Here is a 25,693-nt window from a genome sequence, read left to right as displayed (position 1 = left end):
TGTGCGCGAGTGTGTGTGTGTTTGGGTTTTCCTAAGGTTTGATGCAAGGTCTTGCAAACGTGTGCGCACCCTTTACCATTTAGTGACACGCCAACCTATTTTTACTATCTTTAACACACTCTTCATAGGGCCTGTTCCAAGAGTAAACGAAATAATGCAGATGGTACACTTAGCATAGTACTTACCCTCAAACAGGTACTCAATGACTAATGCTACTGCTTTTCAACCCTAGGGCTTCGACAAAGGGACTACAACTACCAGCATGCCTTGCGCTTCCGATCCGGACTCCTTCGCCCGATTTAGGCGCGCAGCATGCCGGGAGTTGTAGTCCTCCAAGAGCAGACCCCGCCTTGTGTCCGCTTAGGGAAAGAGGTTGGAGAGCCGCCCTGCCGGCCTTTGAATTTTGCCGCGAAAAGCGCGCGTGGCGGCCCCGGGCCCCGCCTCGCGGAGGACGCGGCGCCGCGTCACCGTGGTAACCGCCTCTCGGCTGCAGCTGATTGGGCTGTGATACGGGGGGCGGGCCGGGGGTGAGACGCAGCGGCGGCAGCGGGCGCCCGCGCCTGTCAGTCGTGCCGGAGCGGAGCAGCGGGCAGCACTGTGAGTCCGGCAGCTCCGCGAAGAGGCTGCGCGCGCCGGCCAGGCCGGGCGGAGAGCCGGGCCCGAGGCTAGGCGAAGGTGCTGGGAGGCGTGAGGCTGTGGCCCCGGGAGCCCGGCGAACCGTCCGGGGCTACGGGCACGGGAAAGACCGGCGCGCCGCCTCTGCAGCGGCGCCCAAGCCCCACGCGGGGTGCACGGCTCTCCATCCCTGAGTCTGCCCTACGCCAGCTGGATCTGCTGGTCCTCAGCGCCAAGGCCCGCGAGGCTGCATCCCAGCCTCTGCCGATCGCTGCGGCTGACACTGCTGCTGCTCGCCGGCTTCCCCTCCCCCCACACCCGGGGCTCGGAGCAGGAGGAGGAGGGGCCGGTTCGTTCTCGGCGCTGCTCTCTGCAACCTGCGGGGGCCGGTGCACGCCGGGCGAGGAGCCCGGGCCGCTGCAGGTGCGTGCAATCCTCCGAGGAGACGGACTCTCCACCTCTGGGCAAGCCCGGTAGCTGCAAGCCGAGGGCGGGCGGGCAAGCGAGAGGAAGCAACAAAGACAGGCTGCAGCTGGGGCTGGCGAGAGGGGCCGCGGCCATCGGCCTCCCAGCGCGGACGGAGAGGGCGCCCTGGGAGAGGCGCGGGCAGAGCTGCAGCGGTGAGCCGGGCCCCGAAGGGAGGCGCAGCGCCTCCCGCCGGACGCATGGAGCACAGTCTCCTGCGAGGATGCGCCGCCTGAGCGCGCGAGCGGCCGGGGTCCCAGGCGGACGCGACCGGTGCTGAGAGGAAAAAAAACCATTCCCGACTTCGGACGGCGCTTCCGGACCCAGGGATCGCCCTCACCGACAGCTCCCCTTCCCACACGAAAAAAGGCATCGGCCCCCTAGGGGGGCCTTCCTCGGGCAATCTTTAGCGCTTCTGCATGGCCGCGACCCGCAGATCGGAGCGCTGTGGCCTCTGAGACTTGGTGCCCTTCGCCTGCCTGGCTGACACGGTGAGTTGCGGGGTACAGAATTTTGGGTTTGAGCTGGGGGCAGCTCCTCCAACTGGGCAACCTGGACTGGCCCTAAAAGGACCCTAGGTTGCCGGGCGCCCATAGGCAGCGATGCTACTTGCCCACCCCTGCCCTGCCCACATAACTTATCTGGAGTGGAGGGTGTGGACCCTCAGCGGTTATGCTACTGGCATTGGCATTTGTCAGAGAGGAAAGGTCACCCCAGCCATGAAACTAACAAAGGTGGTGGCTCTGTCCTTTGGACATTCTTAGGGAACTCTTGTAGTTTTGTAGAGAGATTGGGGGCAGCCAGGGGTGGGCCAACATGGAGGGTCTGCAAAACAACCTTTGAGATCTTAAAAGAGCCAGGGCTCCGAGATGTGGAGTCCCAAAACTTATGATGGTGTCTTTGGAGGCAAGACATTTATGCCTCTATTGTTACAAATAACTCACAAAGACAGCATGTTCCCAATGGGCTGCATGTGACATCACTGCCCGACCTTTGATGTCGCCAGAATGGTGACAACGCAGCTGGCTTTGAGCCACAGCAGAATGGCCAGGGCCGAATGCCTTCATGTAATAGAAGGTGAAGGCCAACTCCTCGTCCTCCCCGCTGCAATCTTATGACCTAAATCCCCACTCAAGGTGGGGGAGGGAGGGAAGAGGGAGGGAGGCAGGCAGGAGGCAGTACCAGCTGTCTTTGCCCCTAAGGACAGGTGTTCAGAACTCTGCCCATGTCTCCTGCAGTGACTGGGTCTTCCAGACTCCCAGACAGAGCAACCTCCAGCTTTTAAGTAGGATGCTGAAAAGGAGGCCCCTCCATGAGCCCTACCATGTACCCGGCCAGCAGCTGAAGTTCACAGGGTCCCCAGAAAAAATGTGAGCTTCGGCCTTCAAACAGGCTGTTCTCTCAAAAATGTGAATGTCCTGCCTGAGCCGGGGTACGGGGTGGGGTGGGGGAGAAGCTGTGACCTTCCTGATATGTGTGCGTCTGTGTAAGTTCAGGGAACTCCTCTGCTGTTCAGCCCCAAAGCCAGGGGTCCTGGTCCAGCTGGAGCTCCCGCCTACGCCATTCTCCTGGCATTTAAGATGATTTTTGACAAGCAGTGTCATAGATTAAGCAAATGCTGGGCAAGGCAGAGTTATGTCTCAGTATGTCTGTCTCTGCCAGGCCAGTTGCAGGGAGGGAGTCGGGGAGGGGATAGGTGGAGACAGCGAGAGCCCCCCTCTCCTCATCCCACTCTGGCAGCAGCACTGTACTGTATGGAGCCCAGAGGACTCCCAGGCCACAGCCTGCTTCCTCTCCTATACCCATCCCATCCCAGTCACTGACAGGACCAGATGGGGCGGAATAGCCACAGTCAAGTTTTTAGGAAAAAGGTTGAAGAGGCTGGGGCAATTGCTCCCACAGTGAGGGGGACGGGTGAGACAGGGCGTCTGAGAAGCCTGGTTTCTCTACAGAGAGAAACCACCCAAGCTCTTATGTTAACAGGTCCATAAATACTGGGGGAGGCTGCTTTGAGGGTTTGACGGGTGATTGTTGTTTCTAGCCGAAGGGGTTTCCTTTCACACAAGCTTCCAAGGACATAGAGTGGAGTGAAGGGTACAACAGCAGATTGGGGCGGGGGTGGGGAGGGGCTGTGGGCACAGGGCTGTTTGCCCGGCCTCTCGACACTTCCCAGCTTAGAAACAAACTTGGAGTATGCGCCAGAGACACACACACACACAGGCGGTTGGAGGCCCTCTGTGGAGTATTTACACTTCCTCAGCCAAGGCGGAGGGAAAGGCTGTCAGAGTTGGGCAACTCCTTCTGTTCCTTTCCCTCCGCTCCCTGGGCTTGGCAGCGAGCGCCAGACAACAGGCAGAGGGAGTTGCCAGTTTACCCGGCGTCTTCCGGAGTGCCAGGCACTTTGCAGCATTTCAGCCGCTTCTTGGAGTGGATTGTGCTGTGTGACCCATTTTGTGGATGAGAAACCCGAGGCTTGAGCCAAGGAAGCGATGGTCTTTTTGAAGTGCGTGGCCCGGCAGCTGCAGTGGGTTCGCCTCGGTGGATGCAGAAGGGCACAGGGGAGGCACCCCGGCCCTAGGACGGGTTCACGGGTGAGACAAGACCAGCTGAGCACAGTGGCAACTTCTGCCAGGCCTTGGGAACCGGCCCTTTCCCTGCAACCTGCAGGGCTTCTTTCTGTGGCCCCCGGAGGAGGGATGTGGAGCATGAAACCCACTTGCCAGATATGAAAGGAGCCAACCTGACCTGGGTGTCATGTGTGACGGCCCTGGGTCACCCAGAGCCCCTGGTGGGCTCTACTGATGGAAGGCAGGTTGATAGATGGCAACAGCACTCAAATGGGTGGAGCTCCTGACCCAGTAGCAGGTAGGGGGCGTGCCGGAGGAAGATGGCACAGGAGTCCCCAAAGGGGCGCATAGACGAGCGGTGCACCGAGCGGTGCACCGGATGAGTGATTCCGAGCTCTGTGAGGGTTGAATGGGGTAGGGTGGCACTGAGGTGGTGGCCTGTGTCCTGGGCTCTCTGGTGACAGGTGCGTGAAAGAGGACCAGTCCTGCAGCATCTTCCTGAGCCCCGCCCCTCAATGCTCCCCATCATTGGCCTTACCCAATACCCTTGTCCGGTTACTTGATGCCTTTGGTGGGAAACTTGAAGCTCCCCCTCCCCCACTTGGGGGGGGGCGAGAGGACCGCTTATTGCAGAGAACCAGAGTGGAATGGTTGTGCATGGCTTTGAGCCTGAGGCTTGGTTTCCTCATCTGTCAGAAGGAGCTATAAGCTGCCCGCTGCCCAGGGGCGTGGTAAGGAGCCTGTGAGGGCTTAGCACAGGCCAATCCTACAGTAAGTGTTCCATAAATGTAGCTTATACCTGCAATGAGCATAATCCCCGGCTCTCCCAGTGCCTCAGAGCTCAAGCCCGGTTCCTAGGCTGGGGTCCCTACCCGTCCAGCGCCTCTGCAGGGGGCTCCCACGTGGTGAGCCTACATGGTGAGCACACGTGGCTCCCATCTGAGTACCAGGGGCTCTGGGGCCTGGCCAGGGCGTCCTCCCCAACCTCCCTCCTGCCCACTCTTGCTTTGCCAACCCTCCCCAGTCAGAGGAAGCAGGCAAGCCGCTCGTATTCATGAACCGTAATTCAATCAGGCAGCGAGCGATTCCTTGGGGCTGGGCGGGGGTGAGAACGAGGAGGCGCGCACAAAAGGGCCGCTTTATTACCTCCCGCGGGCGGGGAATTGCCGCTCTCCCCCAGCTCCGGCCGGAGCCGCCTTTATTGTGTTAACCCATTTGCGTGTCAAGAGCTATTGTGCGCTTTCTCGCCGCCTGTGCGGTGCGGCCGAGGGAGGAGGGCTGCGCTGCCGGCCGGTCACCTCCGCGGGCGCCGCCCGCCGCCCTGATTGGTTGCTAAGCGATTTGCATCCAAGGTAATCACTTTTATCTCAGAAGGATGTCGACTATAATTATAAGCTACTGACATCTTTTGAAATCTGCCTAATGACTATTTTAGTCTGCCCGGGCTGGGGGTGGGGAGGGGGATTCTGAGAAGGGATGGAGGCTGTTGGGGGGGGGGTGTGTGCGCGCATTCCTTCCACCTGGACCACTGATTGCTTAGTTGAGAAACAGCTGAGCGCCTACTGCCAGCCTCAGACAAAAGGCAAGCCTAGACCGTGGCTGGTGGGGCGCCCCTATTCACCCGGGTGGACTTAGTGCCATTTCAGAGATGGGGAAATAGAGGCCTCAGAAGGAACCAGATGACCAATAGATCTCAGTCCCTCTAACCTGTTTCACTGGGGGTGAGGATGAGGGGGGGAGGACACAGGATCTGTTCATGCCCCATAGTCACAGAGCCAGGGGAAGGCAGGGGAAGGGCAGTGGATTCCCATAGTCAGGGACACAGACTAAGATTCTTTTGCCCTATCTCTAGTGCCCTTGGGTAGTCCCTTGCCTCAGCCTTAATGGCACTATCTTCAGAGCAAATCTGCAAGCAATGGGAACCCTGGATGGTGGGGGGGGGACTGGAGGGAACCCCAAGAGTGAAAGACTTCAGCCTCACAGGGAGGACCTCCAGATGGAAGGGACCAAGAATCTGCCCAGCTCAGCATGTATGAGGGTGTCACAGGTCAAGGGAAAACCTTGGCATGGCCGGGGATTGGGGTGGGGGGTGAGTAAAGGAGAGAGAAGCTAGTAGGAACATTAAAGGATAACCTCAAGGTCCAAGCTAATGGCTCCTTGTCATTCAAAGGAAGAGAGGCTTCATTCATGGTCTGGGATCTGGGGAGGTCATCAGGGGTACCTCAGGCGGGGTCCTTAGGTCTGTTTGGGATAGAACCCTGGTTCCTATCCTCACTGGGTAGGTGTGTTTCCTGACAGATTGGTTACCCTCATGGGCATCAGTTTCCTGATTGGTTTATTGGTAATGGCAGTTTTCCCATGGGCTTCTGGGTAGAAGGGCTTGCTCTGGAGCCGTGAGGATGAGTGATCTGGGCTAAGGTCCCAGCCAGTTACCTCAGTTCTATAGCAAGCCATTGCCCCAGCTCTAGCAGCTGTTTGTCCCCACTCCCCAAGCTCCTGGTATTGTGTAGAGGCCTAGGGGACAAAGGCCTGGGAGGTCAGGAGGTGAGAGGCCTGAGGAGCTGGCTCTGAACTGACTCCCAGGGACTGGGATTCAGACACAGAACTTAATAACTGAGGTTATGTGGGGAGAGGGGCCTTCCCAGAGGAGGGAGGCCAGCCCTCAGCTGTCTGCTTCAGGACTCACTTCTGGCTAGTGCTGGCCCCCTGGCTGAGCTTGGCACTGATTGAGGCAAAGGCCGCACACCCTCGCCATCTGTGTGACCACAGGCTCCTAATCTGTCAGGTGGGTCTGTGGCCTGCCTGTGATGAAGAGTGTGAGGCCCAGGGCTAAAATGAGAGTGGGCAGGTGACTGACAGGAACACTGCTCAGCCAGAGGGCTTCTCTGCCCCTGGCACCTGAGATACAAAGGTGGTGTCTGAGGGAGAGGCTCAGACACCAGGTCAGGCTAACTGCCACAATAGAGGGGTTCCTGGTACCAGCTACTGTGCCAGCAAACCAGGGGGGCAGATGCCCCGGGGCCTTAGCTCTCAAAGAAGCATACGGGGACTCACAGGTGGAAACTTAGACCAGGGAGGGCTTCACGGAGGGGGAGGTCCTTGCTGGCTTTCTGGCTGTTCCCTTTTTAAACTCCTCTGTCTGTCATGAGAACCACTGTAGACATCTGTGTGCTAGACCGAGCTTCCCACTTTGGTCTTTCAAGTATTCCTCTTAACTCCTCTGTTGTCCCGCCAAGGGCAGTTTTTATCCTTGTGTAAGTGAAGTAAGATTCAGCAAGTCGAGAGGGAAATCTAGGGCCAGGGCCACCTCACAGGTGAGCATCCATGGAGGTCTTCCTCCAAGGAGGGTGGGGCTGGAGCTAAGGGGGATATTGTAGAGTAACCATCTCTCCGTGCTTTGTGCAACCTTGAGCAAGTTCCCCCACCCCCACCCCCATCTCAACCCAGATGTAACCGCATCCTCTGTAAGCTCGCAAAATGTCAAGGATGGTAAGGCCCGGCTCCCTTCTGCCAGGGCGCCCTTGGCAGACATTGCCAATCAATCGATACCCTCTTCCCCTGCAGAGTTCTTTGCCTGGCCTTGGACTCTTTCCAGCACTCCGGGCAGCTATCGCCAATCAGTCATCAAGGCGTATGGGCTGGAAACAGGTCAGGTGCCCAGCCTTCATGCACTCAGGGGTCCCTCTATGTGGTTCAGAGGGCTAGGGGACCACAGCTGGAGAGTCTGGGGGACCTTCTTGAATGTAGGGGTTGTCCTAAAACTGTTTAAGCTCGAGGGTCGGTTACTACCAGCCACGCAAATTCCAAAGCGCCTGTAGCCTGGAATTTATTTACAGCTAGTGTCTGCTGAGCTCTTCTTGGGCACCCCTTGGGCACCCACATGCCTCTGTTTCTATGAAGAGCTCAGGGCATTTCAAAGATGGAGACACTGAAGCTCAAGTCAAGTAGCATAGCTTACACACTTCAGACCTGGGACTCAAAGGCCTAGGGGTGTCGGGCAGGAATGACAGCCTCCTGAGCAAGCTGTCACTTGCTCTGAAGCCTTCAGAGTTTCTGCTAGGCATGTGGGGAAGAGCGGAGTACAGCAGGAACATCATGGCAGGAGGGCAGGACTATTCACATGAAAGGACCCTCAGGATGTGGCCGGGATGTGACTGGGAAGGGACTGGCCTTGACATTTGGTTGTGGCAGTTCCGAGCGGAGGAGCAAAGAGGTCCCATCTAAGTATCTAGCACCTCTGCCAATCAGGATGCTGCGCTCGGTACTGCCTGCTTCTGGGCTGCTGGAAGCCTTAAACAGGAGTACCTGGTACATAGCAGGTAGACATCCAAGAACTGTCGAATGGATGCCTGAGTGCTTAGAGAGCAGAGGTGTTCCTGAGTACCCTGGGGGTCCAGATGGAATACCCAGGCCTAGCAGGGGAGTGGCTGGAGAGGAGACTTACGCAGGTACCCAGGCCAGGGGCCCTCCACAACCCTGCTGTCTGTCCCAGAGGCCTCTCACCGGCTTCTGCTGTGCCACAGTCTGCACCTGAACAGCCTCACCCAGAGGACAGCAGGCCTGGCACTTGGGGGTGGGGTGGGGAGTGGGGGGATGAAAGATGAAGGTTCGTGACCATTTTTTAACTCAATAAAGGGAGAGACAGGCTGCAGGCTGCAGGCCGGAGATATAATTAGTCCGCAGCAGTGGCGCTTTCTTGATTTAGCTTCTGAGAGAACAAGACAAGGGTGTGATACCCAATTAGCAGTGACATCTAGTCGGAGCCTCAATAGCCAAGATAGCAAGCTGGTTTTATGACTTTCCTCTCCCAGCACGGAGCAGGCAGGGAAAGGTCCGTTAGGACCTTATTCCCTTCATCATGGGACAGTTATTAGTGATCCCGGGATGTCCCAAAGCCAAATGAGGCATTCATTAACCCAAACAAGCAAGCGTTCCCCGGGGCAGCAGCCAGAACCCCGGCCAGCACCAGGAGCCCCCAAGGGTAGCAGGAGGGCACAGGCCCCTCCTTCTCTGGAAGCCTGTGGGAGGAGGGTGAAACATACAAGGCCGTTAGTTTGGCAGAGCTGGCTCAGGTCCTTGAGAGAGTCTTGGCACCTCCCTTGATTTCCCTACCTGCTGCACCTAGGTGGAGGCTGGGCTAATTCCTCTGGGGACGAGAGAGAGTCTGTCTGGCCTCTGGCACCATTTTCCATCCCGTCCACCAACTAGGCTGGCTCCTTGGCCCTGCACCTGCATATTGCACTGTGGTTAGGGAACCCCCGCCCCATCATAGCATGCAGCACCTACCCTGCGGCCGGCGTCCAGTTTCTGGCAGGGTCTGACTACAATTAGCCCCATCTCTCCACCCTTACTGCCCTGTAATCCTGGCACCCGGCACTAGCCAAGGCCTCACCCTGGCTATCCTGGTAAAGTTCAAGGGGGGGGGTGCGATGGCATGTAGAGGAGGAACTGATCTTGCCACTGTCTCTTTGTCCGTCCGTCCATCCATCAGGCCTTGGTCCCAGGCTCCTGGCTGCTTGTCTACCCTGTGGAATCTCGCCTCACCCCACCCTACTGTTCCTGTCTGTCAGCGTAGAGCCTTCCACTCATGGTTCAGACAACTGGCAAATCCAGCCATGCAGAGTAGGAGTTTAATTGCAGACAGTTTTTACGGATCATGGGCCCATCTGTGCTACCATATGCAAAAGGGAAAAAAAAAATCCCCATCTTTTTTTTTTTCCTTTCCCTCTCTCTCTCCCCACTGTAATCCCAAACTAAACCAGAAACACTGTCAGAGGCTTTTGACTGAAGCCAGTGTGGAACTGGGGTTCATGATGGGGCATAACTTTTGGGGCATGAACCTGGCCAGGCCGGTGTATCCCAGTGGGGTCCACCCTGACAATAGACAGGACAGCAGAGGTTTGGCCAGCTGCTCCCAACCCCACCAGGTGGTCTTACATGTCTGAGCCTTTGCATGTGCCAGGGGTGTCCACATAACACCTGGTGGAGGCCTTCTGCATGGGCTCTGGTCAGATTTGGCATGCAGCCGTGTTTGAATGGTGGGTTTCTGGGAAATGAAATGGGTAGGGAGGCTGGCAGAGCATCACTGACTGCTATGTCCCCTGGTGCCCCCTGTCCTGATGTCCCGCCTGGCTGATGTCCTGTCAAGGCAGACAGGCAATCAGGGGTGCATGTTAGGGGGGATCATCCCCAGACAAGGTATCCCCTCAGGGCCCCAGAGCAGGTCTCAGCCGCTTCTGAGAGGATTCACCTCGTGCACCATCTGTCCAGGTTTGCTTCCCAGAGTGAGGTTATTCCATTTCTCCACTGCGCCTCAGTTTCTTCTGTAAATCGGACGTAAGGATGATGGGGATCTACACACAGAGTCACTGAGGACTGTCACCTCCCTTCCAAATGAGGCTGTGTGTGAGCCCTGTCATGGAGGCTGTCCCCTGATGCCTTCCCCAGGTTCCTAATAGGGCACCCGATGCCTTTGAGAATTCACGAGTAGTGGGTACACTGAGAAAGCAAATAAGCAAGCTCCCACAAGAAGGCGTGAGCAGCGAGGGAGTGAATGCATGAGTTTCTGAGCAAGGGGGTGGAGCCAGTGTGAACAGTACAGCGAGCACACAAGCAAGGCATTGAGTGTGCAAATTAGTGAGAGAGCACACGAGCAAGGCATTGAGTATGTGAGTGAGCGAGCACACAAGCAAGGCATTGAGTGTGCAAGTGAGTGAGCACACGAGCAAGGCATTGAGTGTGCAAATTAGTGAACACACGAGCAAGGCATTGAGTATGTGAGTGAGCGAGCAAGCAAGCACACAAGCTAGGCATTGAGTGTGCAAGTGAGCGAGCAAGAACATGAGCTAGGCATTGAGTGTGCAAGTGAGCGAGCAAGAACATGAGCTAGGCATTAAGTGTGCAAGTGAGCGAGCAAGAACATGAGCTAGGCATTAAGTGTGCAAGTGAGTGAGCAAGAACATGAGCTAGGCATTAAGTGTGCAAGTGAGTGAGCACATGAGCAAGGCATTGGGTGTGTGAGCGAGTAAGCACTTGAGCAAGGCATTGGGTGTGCAAGTGAGCAAGTAAGCACTTGAGCAAGACATTGAGTGTGTGAGCGAGGGAGTGAGCAAAGGAACCCAGTGAATGCACAAGTGCCTGCACGTGGGAGTGAGCCTCTGCCGAGTGTGTGCCTGAGTACCTGAGAGGGCGCATGAATGACTGAGCAGCCAGCGAGTCAGTGTGAGTCAAGGCTTGGAGCATTTCCTCCAGGGAGGAAACAGTGTAGGGCTCCCTCGGTTTGTTGGGAATTTGGAGTTTCCCCATAACCCCCTCCCTTCCTACGGTCTAGAAATCACTCTGAATTCAGTTCAAGTGAGGAAAACAGACTCAGAGAGATTAAGGGGTTCTCCAAGGTCATGCCGTGGAGACAGGCTAGAGCTTCGTGTGGCATCCTGGTCTGAGTGAATTCTTAACTCCTCTTGACAGGAGAGGGGACCAAGTCCGGAACTTAGAAGGGACTTAGTCCAAGTCACACAGGAAGAAACCGGCCCCGGCCATTGTGGGTCCATCCTAGTCCATGAAGAACTGAGGGCCTTCAGCCAAAGCCAGACCAGTGTCCCGTTAGGATTCCCCGGCGTTTCCTTGTTGGCATTATAAACCGGCAATACCATTGGTGCCAGCAGCCAGGCCTACATTGTGGTTCTGTCCCGTGCCCCAAAGCCTGGCCCTTGGCACAGCCCTCCTGCAGCAGGTAGCCGGGAAGCCAGGCACCAGGCAGCCTCCCCCCCCCCCCGCCCCGTGGTGATCACCAGCTCCCGATGTAATCATTAAAACTATTAGAAGGAAACGTTCGCTTGAAGCAAATGTCAGACGCCGAGTTGTGCTTTGTAAACGCTCACAATTAATGCCAATCAGGCCCGGAAAAAAGCCGGCCCGGAATCCTGTCTGTCTCATCTCATTTGTCAGCTGGTGCCGCTCCGTGTCGCACATTTTCATACAATTGCTATAAACATAAAAGGGAAACTCCACAGTGTTCCAGGCACCCGGATGGTGCATCGTCTTAATTACTTGGTACTCTGCTGTTCACATCGCTGCCCCAGCTCAGGCGGGGAGGAGAGAAACAGGGAGATGCTGTGACAAGAAGGGTCAAGGTTCCAGGGGTCGGCACTGGCGAGGAGGTGGGAGGCCCAGATCTTTGGCCCCTACCCTCTGCAGGTTCTCCTGGACCTTGGTCCTCAGAGTCTAAGAAGTGAAATTAAAAAACTGCAGACCAGGTCAGGTGCTGTGGTGCACGCCTTTAATCCCAGCGCTGTGGAGGCAGAGGCAGGCGGATCTCTGTGAGTTCAAGGCTAGCCTGGTCTACAAAGTGAGTCCAGGACATCCAGGGCTGGCTACCTTAGAAATCCTGTCTAGAAAAGCCAAAAGAAAAATTAAATTAGAAAAACTATTTCCAAGTTCTACAGTGGGATCCTGGGCTACAGTAGTCTGGCTCATGGAATGGCTGCCTGCCGGGCATCAGGACACCACCTGAGGGCTTTAGTTCATGTCCTGGGACTTGGGGGAGTGACCTCCTTGGTCAACATGTCAAGCTCGTTAGACCTGGAGACACCATGAGTCTATCTTCTCATACTAATTGTAGACCTCGGAGGGTGAACGTCTCCTTACCCGACAGGAGGCGACGAGGCCTGAAGTCTCCGGGCTCGGATTTGAACACTGGTTGCTGGGCTTGAGTCTGTGACTGTGGTGCCGTCCTGTGACCGCCCTTCCAGGGCAGCTGTGGGGTGGAGAGGAGATGAGGTGGCTCTGAGTCCCTGTGAATGGTTGGTGTCTAATAACCAGCAGCCCTGTCACAGCACCACCTGAAGACAGGACCTCAGAGCTGGATGTGAGGGGTGTTGTTGCTTCCTTGTCAATTTCCTGAGGAAAGCTGAAGAGATGCTCATGGCTGCTTAAGCCCAGAAGGGTCCTGCCTATCTTCTATCCCCTAGTGGAACAGTCCCCCCAAACTCTGACAACCCAGATGATTGGACATATTGCCAATCATAAGCCCCTCGGTGCAGAGGAGGAAACAGGTTCATTCTGCCTCGGGTAACGTCCTACCAGGCCACAGAAGCTGGGACTTGAAACCTAGAGTCCTTCCCGTCCTGTCCTCCGGTCCCTCCCCATTGCACCTGGATGGAAGCCTCACCACGCACTGCACCCCCTCCCAGGACTCCTGAGCCTCACCCTCCCTGTGCACAGGGTCTTCTGGGGCCAGGCTGGCACAGTAGGGACACACTGGCCTTTGTGTCCGCCCAGCCTGGCCAGGAACAAATGCTCAGAGAGAAATAGAGGCTCCTTTGTTGTGGCTCCCAGTGGGGGAGGGAGGCTGCCAGCTGCCACCCCATGTGACGAAGAGGCCAAGCCCTTTTCAGAGGTTCGCCCACCCACCCCAGGGGACCAGCCGGAAGCCTGTCATCTCCCACCTCCTCCTGATCCTTTGGGTCTCCCCCTCTTGTTTCATAAAGACTTTGGCTGCTGGAGCCTCCACAGTCAGTCTCCTGACTTGCTGTGGGCCTACTGTGTGCCACCACAAAGCTAGGCCCTTATCAACCCTTATGAACTTAGGATAGAGTAGTCAAACATTACAGATTGGCACTGTAGTTTCCATGTACATCGTGACACAGTAGATGTCCCTAGCCTCAGATCCTGGACCTGCCTGTTAGGGGCAGGTGCCCGCAGCAGTGCCAACGCTGTGAGGCCCCAATGATGGGCTCAAGTGTAGGATACCCACGGGACAAAGTGCCCCAACCTCAGCTGGGACTCTGAGAACCTCCGATGCTGTGATAGCCACCCATGGCCTTTGGATCCCAAGGCAAGGCAGGGGGTCCCAGGTGAGAGAAGACTCGGAGAGTTGGAAAAAGGCTAAGGGGAGTCCAGATCTGAGTCTCAAGCCATCCATTTCCAAAGCCGTCTCCAGAGTAGGAGCACAGACACTCACGTCCTAGCAGAATAGCTGGCAACTTGACCTCAGAGAACCAGAGCTGTGGGGTTGGTTTGGTTCTGATTTGGTTCTAATGCCCAAGACACCGACACAAGACAGGAGAGTGTGGCGTTAATTTTCTGTATCTTACTTGTTTTGGAAGAGCCTCACTGTAGCCCAGGGGAGCCTAGGACGCATTCTGTAGCCAGGTTGTAGCCTGAACTTCCTGGACTCCTCCTACCTCAGCCTCCACATGTTAGAACGAGGAGCAGGCACCACCATGCCAACCACATTTCCTTTTCTTTTCCTTTCTTTTTAATTGCATGCAGTCAGCATCACAAAGAAAAGCTGCGCGCAGGCGGACGCACACAGTTGGTTCGGCACTGCCGTGTGGTCTGGTTGGGGAGCGTGTCAGAGGTCCCAGGTCGGCCCTCCAGTTCTCAGAACCCACCCCCAGGTCCTCAAAAATGCCCACAGAAAACATACCCCCCCAGCTGCATCCGCTCTGCCAGAGGCAGGAGGCAGGGCCCCAGCCCCGTGAGGGCACCACCCAGATCGCTATAATCAGGAGCCTCGCCAAGACTTCAAACTCACCCAATTATCCTGCGAGGGGAAAAAAAACACAAAATGAAAACAAATTAACATGTTTGCATAGAAGCCGCAGCAGCAGCAACACACACAGAAGCACGCTCGCGCGCACGCTCCTGCTGGCATGTGCCCTGGCAAGGCTGAGATGTGCCGCCACCGTCCCTCCTCTTCTGGCATCTACCTGGACTAAGAGAGGAGCTGGCCCAGTGACCGACTCCTCCCCACGCTGGCTGGGCATGGCCTCAGGCTACCAGCTATTGGGTTCTTTTTATCTTTACAGTGTTAGGTATCGAACCCAAGAGCACGTTAGCCATCCTCCCGACTACTAAACTGTATATGGCTTAAGTTTTTTCCTTACTGAGTGAGTAATATTACGTACCAAACTGATTCTTCCCTAGTCTGTAAGGTATGTCTGTTATGATCAGATGGAGATGGAGAAACCGGAGCACGGAGAGATTCGTGGTCCTGGCCATCTCCGTACTCCCGCCCATCTCTGTGCTCCTGCCCAAGCCTGCACAGCTGGCTAACTATGAATCAGGGCTCTTCTTGGCCTCTGATGACCCTTGGTATCTCCAGTCAGTCTTTCCTTGAACATCACTCACACAACCCCTCTTTGCCCTATGAGTTCCTTATAGGGACTTCAGACCCTTTCTCTAGGCTGGAAGACCTGTAGCTCTTAGAGGACTGAGGCAGTTTCAAGACTAGCATGATCCCGTGAGATCCTGTCTCTCTCTTTTTTTTTTTTTTTCCGGAGCTGGGGACCAAACCCAGGGCCTTGCGCTTGCTAGGCAAGCGCTCTACCACTGAGCTAAATCCTCAACCCCAAGATCCTGTCTCAAAACAAACCCAAATAGCTGTGTTCCACCAGCCCTTTACCAAACAGGGCCCTTACCATGCCTTGGTTTCCCTGCCTCATGAGGCTAGAAGGAGGTGATGGGAGCCTGGGGGCTAAAGTTTCCCCGTTGGCACCTTCTCCATGGTTCCCCATCTGCTGTGGTTTGCTGAGCTCTGCCTGACTCACCAGACCCTACTGGGTGCATCTGGGCTCTATACCAAGGCTCCCTTGGCCCCCGGAGTATTCAGATATCCAGCCAAGTACCCTCTTTTCCCAGAAGCTGTCAGGCCTGCATAGCGATCTCCCTACTCCCTAAAGTCGCAGGGCCTGAGGTTCAGGCTGCTGGCTTCTGCCTTGTCTTCTGTGGGTCTTGCCGTCTGGCGCTCGCAGGTACTTTGAAAAGGTTTGGTGACTGCGCCCTGTGGCGCCCTCCCCTCCTCTTTCCAGGAGGTAGAGTGTCTGTCTACCTGCTGCACTGGGGTAGGGTTTGGGGTCCTGCAGCTTAGTGGTCCCTGACCTCCCTCCCCTCGGGTTCGATGCCACCATGGACAGATCCCTGACTACACTGTCACCTCCATAGTCATAGAGAGCCAAGAGTGAGTGACAGGCAAGTACTGTGGTAGCACGTGCCATCGGCCTAGTCTTCACTGCACCGAAGTGGGAGCGGTTCTAACCTCACGTTTCGGATGGAGAAACTGAGGCACCAAGGGGCTTGGTGGCTTAGGACAACCCTGCTGGAGAATGGCAGAGCTGTTTGGTGTTTTCTGGAGCCGGACCTAGCAAGACTTTGGGAGTCGTGCTTTGTGGATATAGAAACTGGGTCAGTAGGACACCATTGATGGCCTTGCTGACTTGAGGGTGAGTTCACTGGCCTCTAGCTGGCCCCCTCCGCATCATCATGCCAACTAAGTGGGACCAGAGCAGTGACTGGAGAGAGTAGCCCAGGGCCCACCCCACAAGGAGCCAGTGCCTACCGAGAGGCTCAGTGTCTCCCTCAGCACTTGCTAGTGACTTGAGAGGCAGGTGTGGATTCACCATCAGGCCCACCAGGTGAGCTTGAACAAATCCCTTTCCTCCCACAGCCTGTGTAGCTCGCCCTTCTGGGTATAGGAAGCCTGAGAGATGGGTCCTCTGGCCGGTTACAACTAGAGGAAAGGAGGGGACACCCCTCCTGCAGGAGCTTCCCAGCCCTTGAACCTCTGTGACTCAGATTGGTTCAGCCCAGGCCCCATGGACAGGTAAAGCCCAGGAGGAAGCTAGGGGTGTATGTTCAGCCCCCTGTGGACAGGTAAAGCCCAGGAGGAAGCTGGGGGTGTATGTTCAGCCCCCTGTGGACAGGTAACGCCCAGGAGGAAGCTGGGGTGTGTGTGTGTGTGTGTGTGTGTGTGTGTGTGTGTGTGTGTGTGTGTTCAGCCCTCTGTGGCCCACATGTGCCACAGGTTGTCAGGCTGAGGTGATGAGGTAGGGTGGGTGACCCCAAAAATCAGATAAGCTGGCTTAGCCCAACCATATAGGAAGATCTGGGAGCCTAAGAAGCACGGGGGATTGAGGCAGAAAGGCCCCAGCCATTCCTACATTCAGCAGGGACCTGCTAAGCACCTGCTGTCTGCATGCCTGCCTTGCTGAGCCCCACAGAGTGCTTAGGGTGGGGGTGGGAGTGTCTCACTGAGGTGACATTCTTAACTGGGCAACTGAGAACCTGGGTCAGGAAGTCCCCCCCAAACCTCGCGCCACACACACACACACACACACACACACACACACACACACACACACGCCCCATTTCAGGGGAGGGGCTTGTGCCAAAGGCCACCATAGAGTTGCAAGGGGTGGCAGGTAGCTCACTCTTCCTTGAGTTTTGAGGAAAAGATACAGGGGGGAAGATTATAAACGCCCCACCCCCACCCCATGATAAAAGTCACTTTCAGGATTTGGAAGAGACAAGCCTGAAGAGTGCAGGAATCAGCCACCATCGACGCCCTGAGCCATTTGGGGGAGGGTCCGCCCAGGTATAGGATGCCTGAGAAACATCCAGTGTGCACCCGGCAGCAGTGGCCCGCTGAGTCACAGGCTCAGTGGAGGGTGTGTGGGCATGGCTATGTCCAGGGCCTGGCCCTAGGAAGACCGGGCTGTGCTCAGACTGCCCTGAGCTCACCGGGTCACACTCTGTGGCCCAGGCTCTGGGGAGCCCCTACCCCCCACCCCCCCACCCCCCACCCCCGGCAGCCTGTTGTCTGGCATGTGCAGGCGCCGGGTGGCCCTTGTTCTACACACATCAGATCATTTGTAACCGTCACCAGGCGATCAGCCCACTGCTGATTCAATCTTGGCTTTGTGCTGTCACAGCCATTTCTCCATGCAGGCTGATTTTGAAAGGAGGCCCAACCTCGGGTTCTACTTCTCGTCGGCAGGTGGGGGAGGGGGGGTAGGCGTATGTGTTTGCACGCATACATGTGCATGCACATCCCCACCACCACCAGACACGCGTGTACACGAGTGCGGGCATCCTAGCCCTCCGCCTATCTTGGATCAGAGGGATTTGAAATGAACTACGCCGCCCAGGGGTTCCTGGCCCATTCTCCCCACACTTTCATTCTCTCCTCTGTCCTCTTAAATACCTACTATGTGCTCCACCTGCTCTGAGCTCTGGCAGCGCAGACAGGACCTTAGCCACGAATCAAGAGGTTGATTCAAGGACGAGGAAGGGTGTGGATGGGGTTGTGGCTGTGTGGTTAAGGAGGGCTTCTTGGAGGAAGAGATATTGGATGGAGCAGAGGAACTGCTTGCTACTTGTGGAATGCGGTGACCGGAACAGGCTGGAGACAGTGTAGCCAGGTGGCTACAGAGCGTCCAGTTGGTGAACCACAGACTTCAAAGGCTTAGTGCAGAGAAGGACTGAAACCTTAGCTCTTACTGTGGACCTGTTGGATCTAGCAGGGTGCCCTGCTAAATTTAATTGCTCTTAGGCTGTAGAGAATTTATGCTTACAAATGGAGCCTGCATTGGGACTTGTCCTGTTGTTGGTCGGCGCTGTGGGGAGGGACAAAACTGGGAATGTGAACGCCTGGGTCAGAAAGAGCTGCGCGGCCAGGCAGCTAGGAAGGGAGTGGTGGTGTAGGCTGTCCTGAGGAAGAGGTGGGGTGGGGGATAGGGGTTGTAGTTAAAAACCTTGGCCCAGGCCCTTAGGGAGGAGAGCAGCATGAGGCTTCAAGGTCTCAGCCCTCACAGAGCCAGGTTTATGGCGAAGGAGTTGCTGCCAGGACCTGCTGCTGCATCCTTCGCCCCCTGAAAGCTGAGCGCTTTCTCTACTTCTGGGTGTCAGAGCTTGTGGTCCCCTGTCTGTCTGTCCCTCTGTCTGTCTCTATTCAGCTCTTCCTCCCCAGCAGCTGCTGCCTGTCCTGTGAGTGATTTACTCTGAGGCCAGCCTCCTGTCTCCTGATGGCCAGAGACTGGAATCCCTTTCCAAACATTCTGAGAACTAAGAAAACACCAGTTTTGCTTGTCTGCGGCAGGAAGGCCAAGCTCCAGAGCGCAGGAAGAAGAAAAACAGCTCCCTCCCCCGAGCCCAAGGCTGACAGCCTCACAGAGGAGCAGAAATTCAAAGCCAGGTGCTCCAGCTCTTGGGCGGCGGGGCGGGCGCTCTTTGGAAACTATGTTGCCCAGTAGGCATTGGTGACACCGATAGGGGCTTTTCATTAGTCAGGGGTCCAGACACCCTCACTCACAGCAGAGATTCAAAGCCGGGACCGGCCCCCACATGCAGCTCTCTTATTCCAAGCGGTGATAAGGACGGTGACCTCGTCCCAGCCTTGTTCTGAAGACACTACTCAACCCCAGCTCCCAGCACCTGGTGATCTTAGCTTTAGGCTACAGATCAAGACCAACCATTTCCAGCCGATTTGCTCCTCCCCACCACCTCTGTTTCTTCATCTGAACAGGTTAGGACCTTTCCTGCCTGTCTGCCTGTCTCCCCTCAACTCTGTATAAACCCTGAGGTCCCCTGGGTGAGGCCCACTAATCCCGGAACTTTTCTCTCTCACTCAGCAGCCCCTTTCCCAGGTTCAGAGCCCTCAATTCAGCATTGTCCCTGTGGTAGACTGCCGAGTTCAATGAGGGGATGTCTGTGACACACTGAGCCCACAGGGGAACACACAGCACACGCCCACCTCAGCTCTTATCACTGCCCCCTTCTCTACTGCCTGGCTTAGCCCTGAACTGTGGGTACAGAGATTTGGGGTCTCCTCACACTTTACATAGCTTTAACTTTGCATACAGTGTTGCCTTTTCCAAGACCCTCCACACCCGGGGTCATCTGATTCCACTTTCCCTTTTTGGGCTCCTCCGGAAATGTACAGCCTCCCTCTGAAAATACCAGGGCCTGGGCCATTCCTCCAGGTCCTATCAACCTTTGCTGGACCCTATCCCCGCCCCCCCCCACACCTCCATACACACACACATTTTGCCTTGGGATCTGGCACTGTAGAAGAGAATGCTTCAGAAGGTCCGAACCAGGGAGAGGGTCTGCAAGACCTCTTAGCTAGGACCTGGCCCATTAACACTAGTCTCCTGCCTCTGACTAGAATACGTCCCCCAGTATGAGTCCCGCTCATCCATGTGGCCATGGCCCTGGCTCTGGAGCATGTAAACTGCTCCTCTGTCACTGCAGCAGGCAATGCCTTCAAACTCTCATATTGTACCTCCATCCCTACACCTTCCAGTCTCTCCCTGTGCTGAGACCACTTATCCATTTGATGTGCTCCTCCTGAAGTTAGGGGCTGACTGGCTTCACCCCCTGCTTTTAGTACCCACCCCGCAGTCCCATCAAGGGACGTTCTACAGCAGCCAGAGCCCTCCCAAGCTCTCTGTTCTTCCTCGGGATCAGCCCACCCACGCCACTCTATTCGCTACTTTGTATCGCGTATGGTTTAATGGCTCTCTCTTTATGTAGCTCCCGCCATGGCCTGGCCTAGACCTGTATACATTTTTGGGAAGGGATTTTTTTTAAAAGTTGTATTCATTATGCGTGTGTACAGGGGAGATGTGTATGCATGTGGATACCGGGCCAGAAAACAACTTTGGGCAATCTGTTCTACATTGGTGAGACAGGGTCACCCTTGTTTTTTGCTGCACACCCCAAGCTATCAGGGCCTGGGAACTTCCAAGATGTCCCTGGAGTCTCCACCTTCTGTCTCACTGTAAGGATGCTGGAATTGGGGATAATCGCCACCACAAACGACTCTTTTCTCTGGGTTTCCAGGATCAAATTCATATTGTCAGGCATAGCAAGTGCCTTTACCTCCTGAGTTATTTTCTCCAGCCTGTGGAAAGGAATTTGAAGAAATTAAGACTCAAATCAAGGGCCTGACACACAGTAGAGGTTTAATATGTTGTCCCCAGAGGCAGGCATGCGTGGGAGAAAGGCGGAAACAGCTGGCTCCCGAGATGACTGGCGTCATTGCCCTCCCTGACTTGGCCCCACCCCTTTCCTGGGGCCTTTGCTCTCGGAGCTGGCCTTGGTGCTGAAGGTCTTGGGGCCACTTCCTACCTGCAGCCCCTAAACTGCCTCACAGTGAGACACACACTAAGGACCTACCTCTCGTCCACCCTTCCCTCTGGAGATATTTCCCTTAGAACCTACTGTGTGTGGGCACTGGTGACCCATGGGGGAAGGGATCTACATCAGGAGCCACTTGTGACACTGTGTGTCTTATGTCTCTCACACACCCTGGGGATATTTGAAGACCCACTGCATTTGGGTTTCAAGTGAAGGTCAAGAAGCACTGTAAAGAATATTCTCCCAGACGGAAGGGCTGATAAGGAGTAGCACCCACAGGAGCCAGGTCCTCAGCACGTAGGTGAGGGCTTTGTGACGGAGAGGCTCTCTCAGTTTTCCTATGGCTCTAATAAGATGCCGCGACCAACACCAACCTGGGGAGGAAGGGGTTCATTTCCTCTTTCACACTCAGGTCACACACCATCACTGAGGGAAGTCAAGGCAGGAGCCATGAAGGAGGGCTGCTTACCCCCAGGGGACCACCATCTCAGGAGTGGAACCACCCAGTGAGCTGATCCCTCTCACTCAACCAGTAATTAAGAAATGTACCACCTCCTTCCCCTACAGGCGCAGATCTTATGGAGACATTGTCTCGAGTCCTTCTTCCCAAGCGACCCTAGCTTGCATCAAGCGGACACAAAGCAGCACAGAAGCTCCCCCAGGCGCTCTGCCTACATCCAGAATTTGAGATTTCCACAGTTTTCACCTTTGCCCCGGAACTACCCGTGTCTGTGGCTCCAGCATCCTTCCCGGACCAGAATTTACAAAAAGCAAGAAGGGACTGAGTGCAGAGGGGTTGGGCCAGAAAGGGGAGCAGGTGGAGCTGGGGTATCTTAGGGGCCCATGGCCAGTGTTTGGGGATAGTAATCCTGGCGGTAGATGAGCTCCTCCCATTGAAGGAGCAGTGCTCCCCACCCCCACCCTTAAAAGAGTGAAAATCCCCCTCTCCTGCCAGCCTGACTGGCGGTGGGAAATAATCACTTTTTACAAGACCCTTATCCATAACCCAGCCCTGGGCCTGTTTTATCAGCAGTGCCCCCGTGACTGGAAGATTCCCCGGCTAGAGAGATCGAGAGAGGGGTTAAAGAAAATTACCCTGGTCTCCTCCATGCTAATGTAATCTCTAACCAGATCTGCCCAGCCGCAGCTCAAATTGCTTTTTAGATTAACATTTAATTATTAACAGGGTCCCCTGGAAGGCCTTGGGCTCTGGGAACAGGGGAGGGGGGATTGGAGGGGGGGACGGAGCAGCAGGAAGGAGTGGGGGGGGTGGGCTTCTGCTGTGGCTGCTTCCAAGAGAGCCATGGGAAGAGAGGCCAAGGACAGGGCATAGGAGGCCAAGGGGTCAGGCAGGGAGAGGCAGAGAGGCAAGGAAAGAGAGCCCTCCCCGTGAGGTTGCCATGAAGCCTGGAGACCCTTGACATTTCTCTGCAGCAGGCTGATGTTTCCTGCGGTTTGTGCTGGTGACTCACATGGGAGTGATCTCTCGGGGTCAGGCATTGACCCCAGTGCCCCCAGCTTGGCGCAGGTCTCCCTCCTGGGTCTGGGCTTCTCAACACTGCAGGTTCTTCCCTGTGTCTGAGGGTAGCTGTGTAGTCAGGACAAGGTGAGGGGGTGGGGGACTTCACAGCTCCCCAGAGGGTGGAGCAGATGAGCGGACCACTGGGCTCCCCAACTTCTTATGCCCACTATGGGTTCTGGCTTCTTCGGGGCTAACTAAGCACTGCTTCTTTTTATATGACAACCTGGCCCTGGGTCTCCCACCTAGCTGGTGTTTCGACTTGTGCTGAAAACACAGGGAAGTACGAAGACATCCTAGGTACTGTGACAGCCTCGAAGTCACCCCAGACCCCAGCGCCCACCCTTGCCTGGCTGCTGTCTCTGCAGTTCTCTGAACTCCTCACCCTGTCAGGGGTGCCTGGTATGCCCTTCCTCCCCAGACTGAGACCCACATTTGGCCTTGAGCAGAGCTGCAGAGATCTGCCTAGGCAGTTCTAGATAAAGGCAAAAACGAGGCTGGAAGTGGCTCTGGCTGTGGCCTTCGTGGAGACACAGCCTCCCTGGAGGCCAAGGGTTTCTCTGCGTCCTACCTCGCTGCAGGGGCAGATGGCCTTCCTGTCAAGGTTTCCCTTCTGAGGAGAAGAGGCCAGGACAATCTATTTTCAGTTTCCATTGGACTTAGGGAGGGCAGTTCTGAGGGAGTGGTGTCCTGGGTCATTGTGGTCACGCTTACCTGTTACCACGTCCAGTATGTGGCCTAAGGGTGCACCCCCCCCCCAATAAGGTGCTTAAAAGTGTTACTGCCCAGGTGGTGAGTGAGTGGGGAGGGCAGGGTTCCTCCCACCTGCTGCACAGTGCACACTCGGTTCTGTTGAATGGTTGTGGAATGTATGGGTGGCCTCTGAGGAGGCTTCTCTCTTCCCAGCCCCTCCAGGGATAGAATCTCAGGTGTGGGGGGGTGCTGAGGAGAATCATGGCCTTGCAGCTACTCCTTGACTGTGGCCTGACGGGAGCGGGGGTCTCCTGGAATCCTCCCACTGTGATAGAATTGCCCTTCAGTAGCCTGAGGTTCAGGGTCTGACACCCTTGGGCTCTGCCAATTAAAAATCTGTCTGATCTCGTATGGCTTGCATCACACACACACATGCATGCACGCACACACACACACACAGTGATTATTTCCTACTGTGGGAAAGGGAGCTGAACTCAGGCTCTAGCCAAGGCGGCCGTGCCACAGCTCAGTTGAAGGGCGGCCTACACTCAGATCTGGAAGCAGAATGCTTTTGCACAGTCAAAACGGAAACACTCAACAGCTGTCCCCAGTACCCAGCACCTTGCTATTTATTCCCAAGCTCTCCCTCCACCCTCTCGGGACTCCCTGCAGCCCCCAGATACGGAGGGAGATGACAGAAGGCCAGCCCCCCCAATCCCAAGACTCTTCTTTGAATAAAATAGACAGCCCAGAGACAGCGTCCGCCCTGCTCATTGTTTGGTCTCGGGCAACAGACTCAATTCTCCTCAGCGCAGGAAGTTTCTCTCCTCCTCCATCCGCTGTCACGGCCCCTTATCTGCAGTCCAGCTATGAAAGGGCATTTCGACAGCCCGGGTGTTATCTGGCGGAAAGACTTTTCCTCGGTTGACTCCCAGATAAGACGTCTTATCTAATCCCACGTCAGGGATGGTGCCTGAGCTCCGTAATCACTGAGGCTTGCAACACTGTCCCTCCCACCCCCAGCCCCCTTTATTATTAAAGTCACAAAAGGCCTTGAGCTTATAAACAGTGCGATTTGCAGACAGTGTGGCTCTCCAGATGGTCCCCGGCTGGGCCGGACTGTGATGATTCCGTTCTGGGGGGGCCGCGGGACCAGCCATCTGCAGATGGGATGGGGCTGGGCAAGGAGGAGGCAGACTGGAAATCACAGGAGAGGTGTGAGTGTTTTACGTGCCCAATAGAGCCCTATTCTTGCCTTGCTGTGTGACCTTGAAAAGGACCCTCGATGTCTCTGGGCTTCTCATACATTTCATCTCACAGCTAATTCATTAGAGGCCTTGTTTTTCGTTTTGTTTTGTTTTGTTTTAATTTGTATCTGTATGCCTGGGTGAGTGTATGCATACATGTACACATGCCCGTTAAGGCCAGAGGGAGGGTGTGATATCTCCCGGTACTGGAGTTATGTGGGTGCTAGGAATTGAACTCAGATCCTCTTTAAGAGCAACAATCCCAGGCACTGGCCCTTCCAGAGGTCCTGAGTTCAATTCCCAGCAACCACATGGTGGCTCACAATCATCTGTAATTGGATCCAATGCCCTCTTCTGGTGTGTCTGAAAACAAACATACATAAAATAAATTTTAAAAAATCTTTAAAAAAGGGGGGGGGGCAGCAGTCACTCTTAGCTGCTGCGCTGGCTCCCAATGTCTGCCTTTTAAGTGATGTCTGCAGAGATAGTGGGAGATAAGACATGGCCCTCAGCCCTTAGAAACTTACGTACAGTCCAGTAGAGACAGACAGACAGACAGACAGACAGACAGACAGACAGACAGACAGACATGAAGCTGGCATTACAGCTTGGTGTGATTGGTGTTGTGGCAACGAGGGACACCCGGCGGAGAGGCCAGCCCTGAACTCAGATGGTTTGGGTGGCAGCGCCCCAGGCAGAGGACACAGCAGGTGCCATGATCTGGAGGTCTGAGGCAGTTAGTCAGGAGGAGGGCCTTGAGGAGGGAGCCCTGGGAGACTGGGCAGCCCAGGGAAAGACGTTTAAAGACCAAAGCGTTGGTGTGATGTGGAAACTTGGGCATATTGCGCTCCCTTGTAATACTTGGCTGGCCCCTGCCCCCATCCCCACAGTTCCCACAGTTCCCACAGTAGGGCACAGGGTTTGGGAAGAAGGGAGAGAGATCTGGGAGACCTGAGGAAGCAGATGAGAAGCTCCCCACTCCTCCTCCAAGTGAAGATGATGTCACTGTGGGTCAGGCAGCCTGGTCCTCCAGAGGTGAGAACTGGCAGGAGCTACCCTGAGAAGCTGGGGTAGTCAGGTCCTTCCAGGACTAGATGCCACACTGGCCTAAGCTCGCTCTGGGGGCTCTGTGGTTGCTCCCAGACTGCTTGGGCATTCAATCACCAGAGGCTGGAGGTCCCTGGGATGCAGCTGGGGTCTGAAAAGCCACCAGTATAGGCGTGCTGCCCTCATTCATCAGCTGCAGCCCATCCTGTCCTCAGCTACAAGTGTGTCGGGATGGCCGGCCTACCAGGATCCCTCATCCTGGAGCAAGCCTGGGACCCTCCTGCACCCAGTGAGAGGTTGGGTCACGACTCAGTTTTATGCCTGGGGGCACCAGAAGAATCATGGAGTGGCTTTAAAAAGTCAGAGTATTGCCCGACCTGTACAGGGACTGGGGGAGACTGCTCCATCCTTCCTCCTCCTAGCCAAATAAGCCTGCCTTGAGGAAGTCAGCACTTGGGGGAGTCTCTGGGTCTGCTGTCTTCAGTCAGCATTGCCTGTGAAGAAGGGCCTGGGTGGGGTTCGCACATCAGGATGGCAGGAAACCTCATGGAGAGACGTAGGCGGGGTCCAGGCAGATAACACCAGCCTTGGGTGTGCCAGTCCCGTGTCCCCGTGGACTG

The 25,693-nt window shown here is 55.8% G+C and overlaps 1 protein-coding gene across 2 annotated transcripts in view; it reads left to right on the top strand.

The window, feature by feature from the left end:
• The first annotated feature begins 565 nt into the window (after positions 1 to 565).
• Positions 566 to 25,693, top strand: part of Fam222a (family with sequence similarity 222, member A) — a 47,059-nt gene continuing 21,931 nt past the window's right edge. Inside the window, exons 1-2 of one of the 2 annotated variants that reach the window (XM_087579205.1) lie at positions 566 to 1,571; positions 21,135 to 22,488. The gene's annotated coding sequence lies outside the window, so the exon portion shown is untranslated. 2 annotated transcript variants of the gene reach the window in all.

Source organism: Rattus norvegicus, chromosome 12, assembly GCF_021556685.1.
Source record: "Rattus norvegicus strain SHRSP/BbbUtx chromosome 12, alternate assembly SHRSP_T2T, whole genome shotgun sequence".
NCBI lineage: Eukaryota > Metazoa > Chordata > Mammalia > Rodentia > Muridae > Rattus > Rattus norvegicus.
This window is presented reverse-complemented; position numbering and strand designations above follow the sequence as displayed.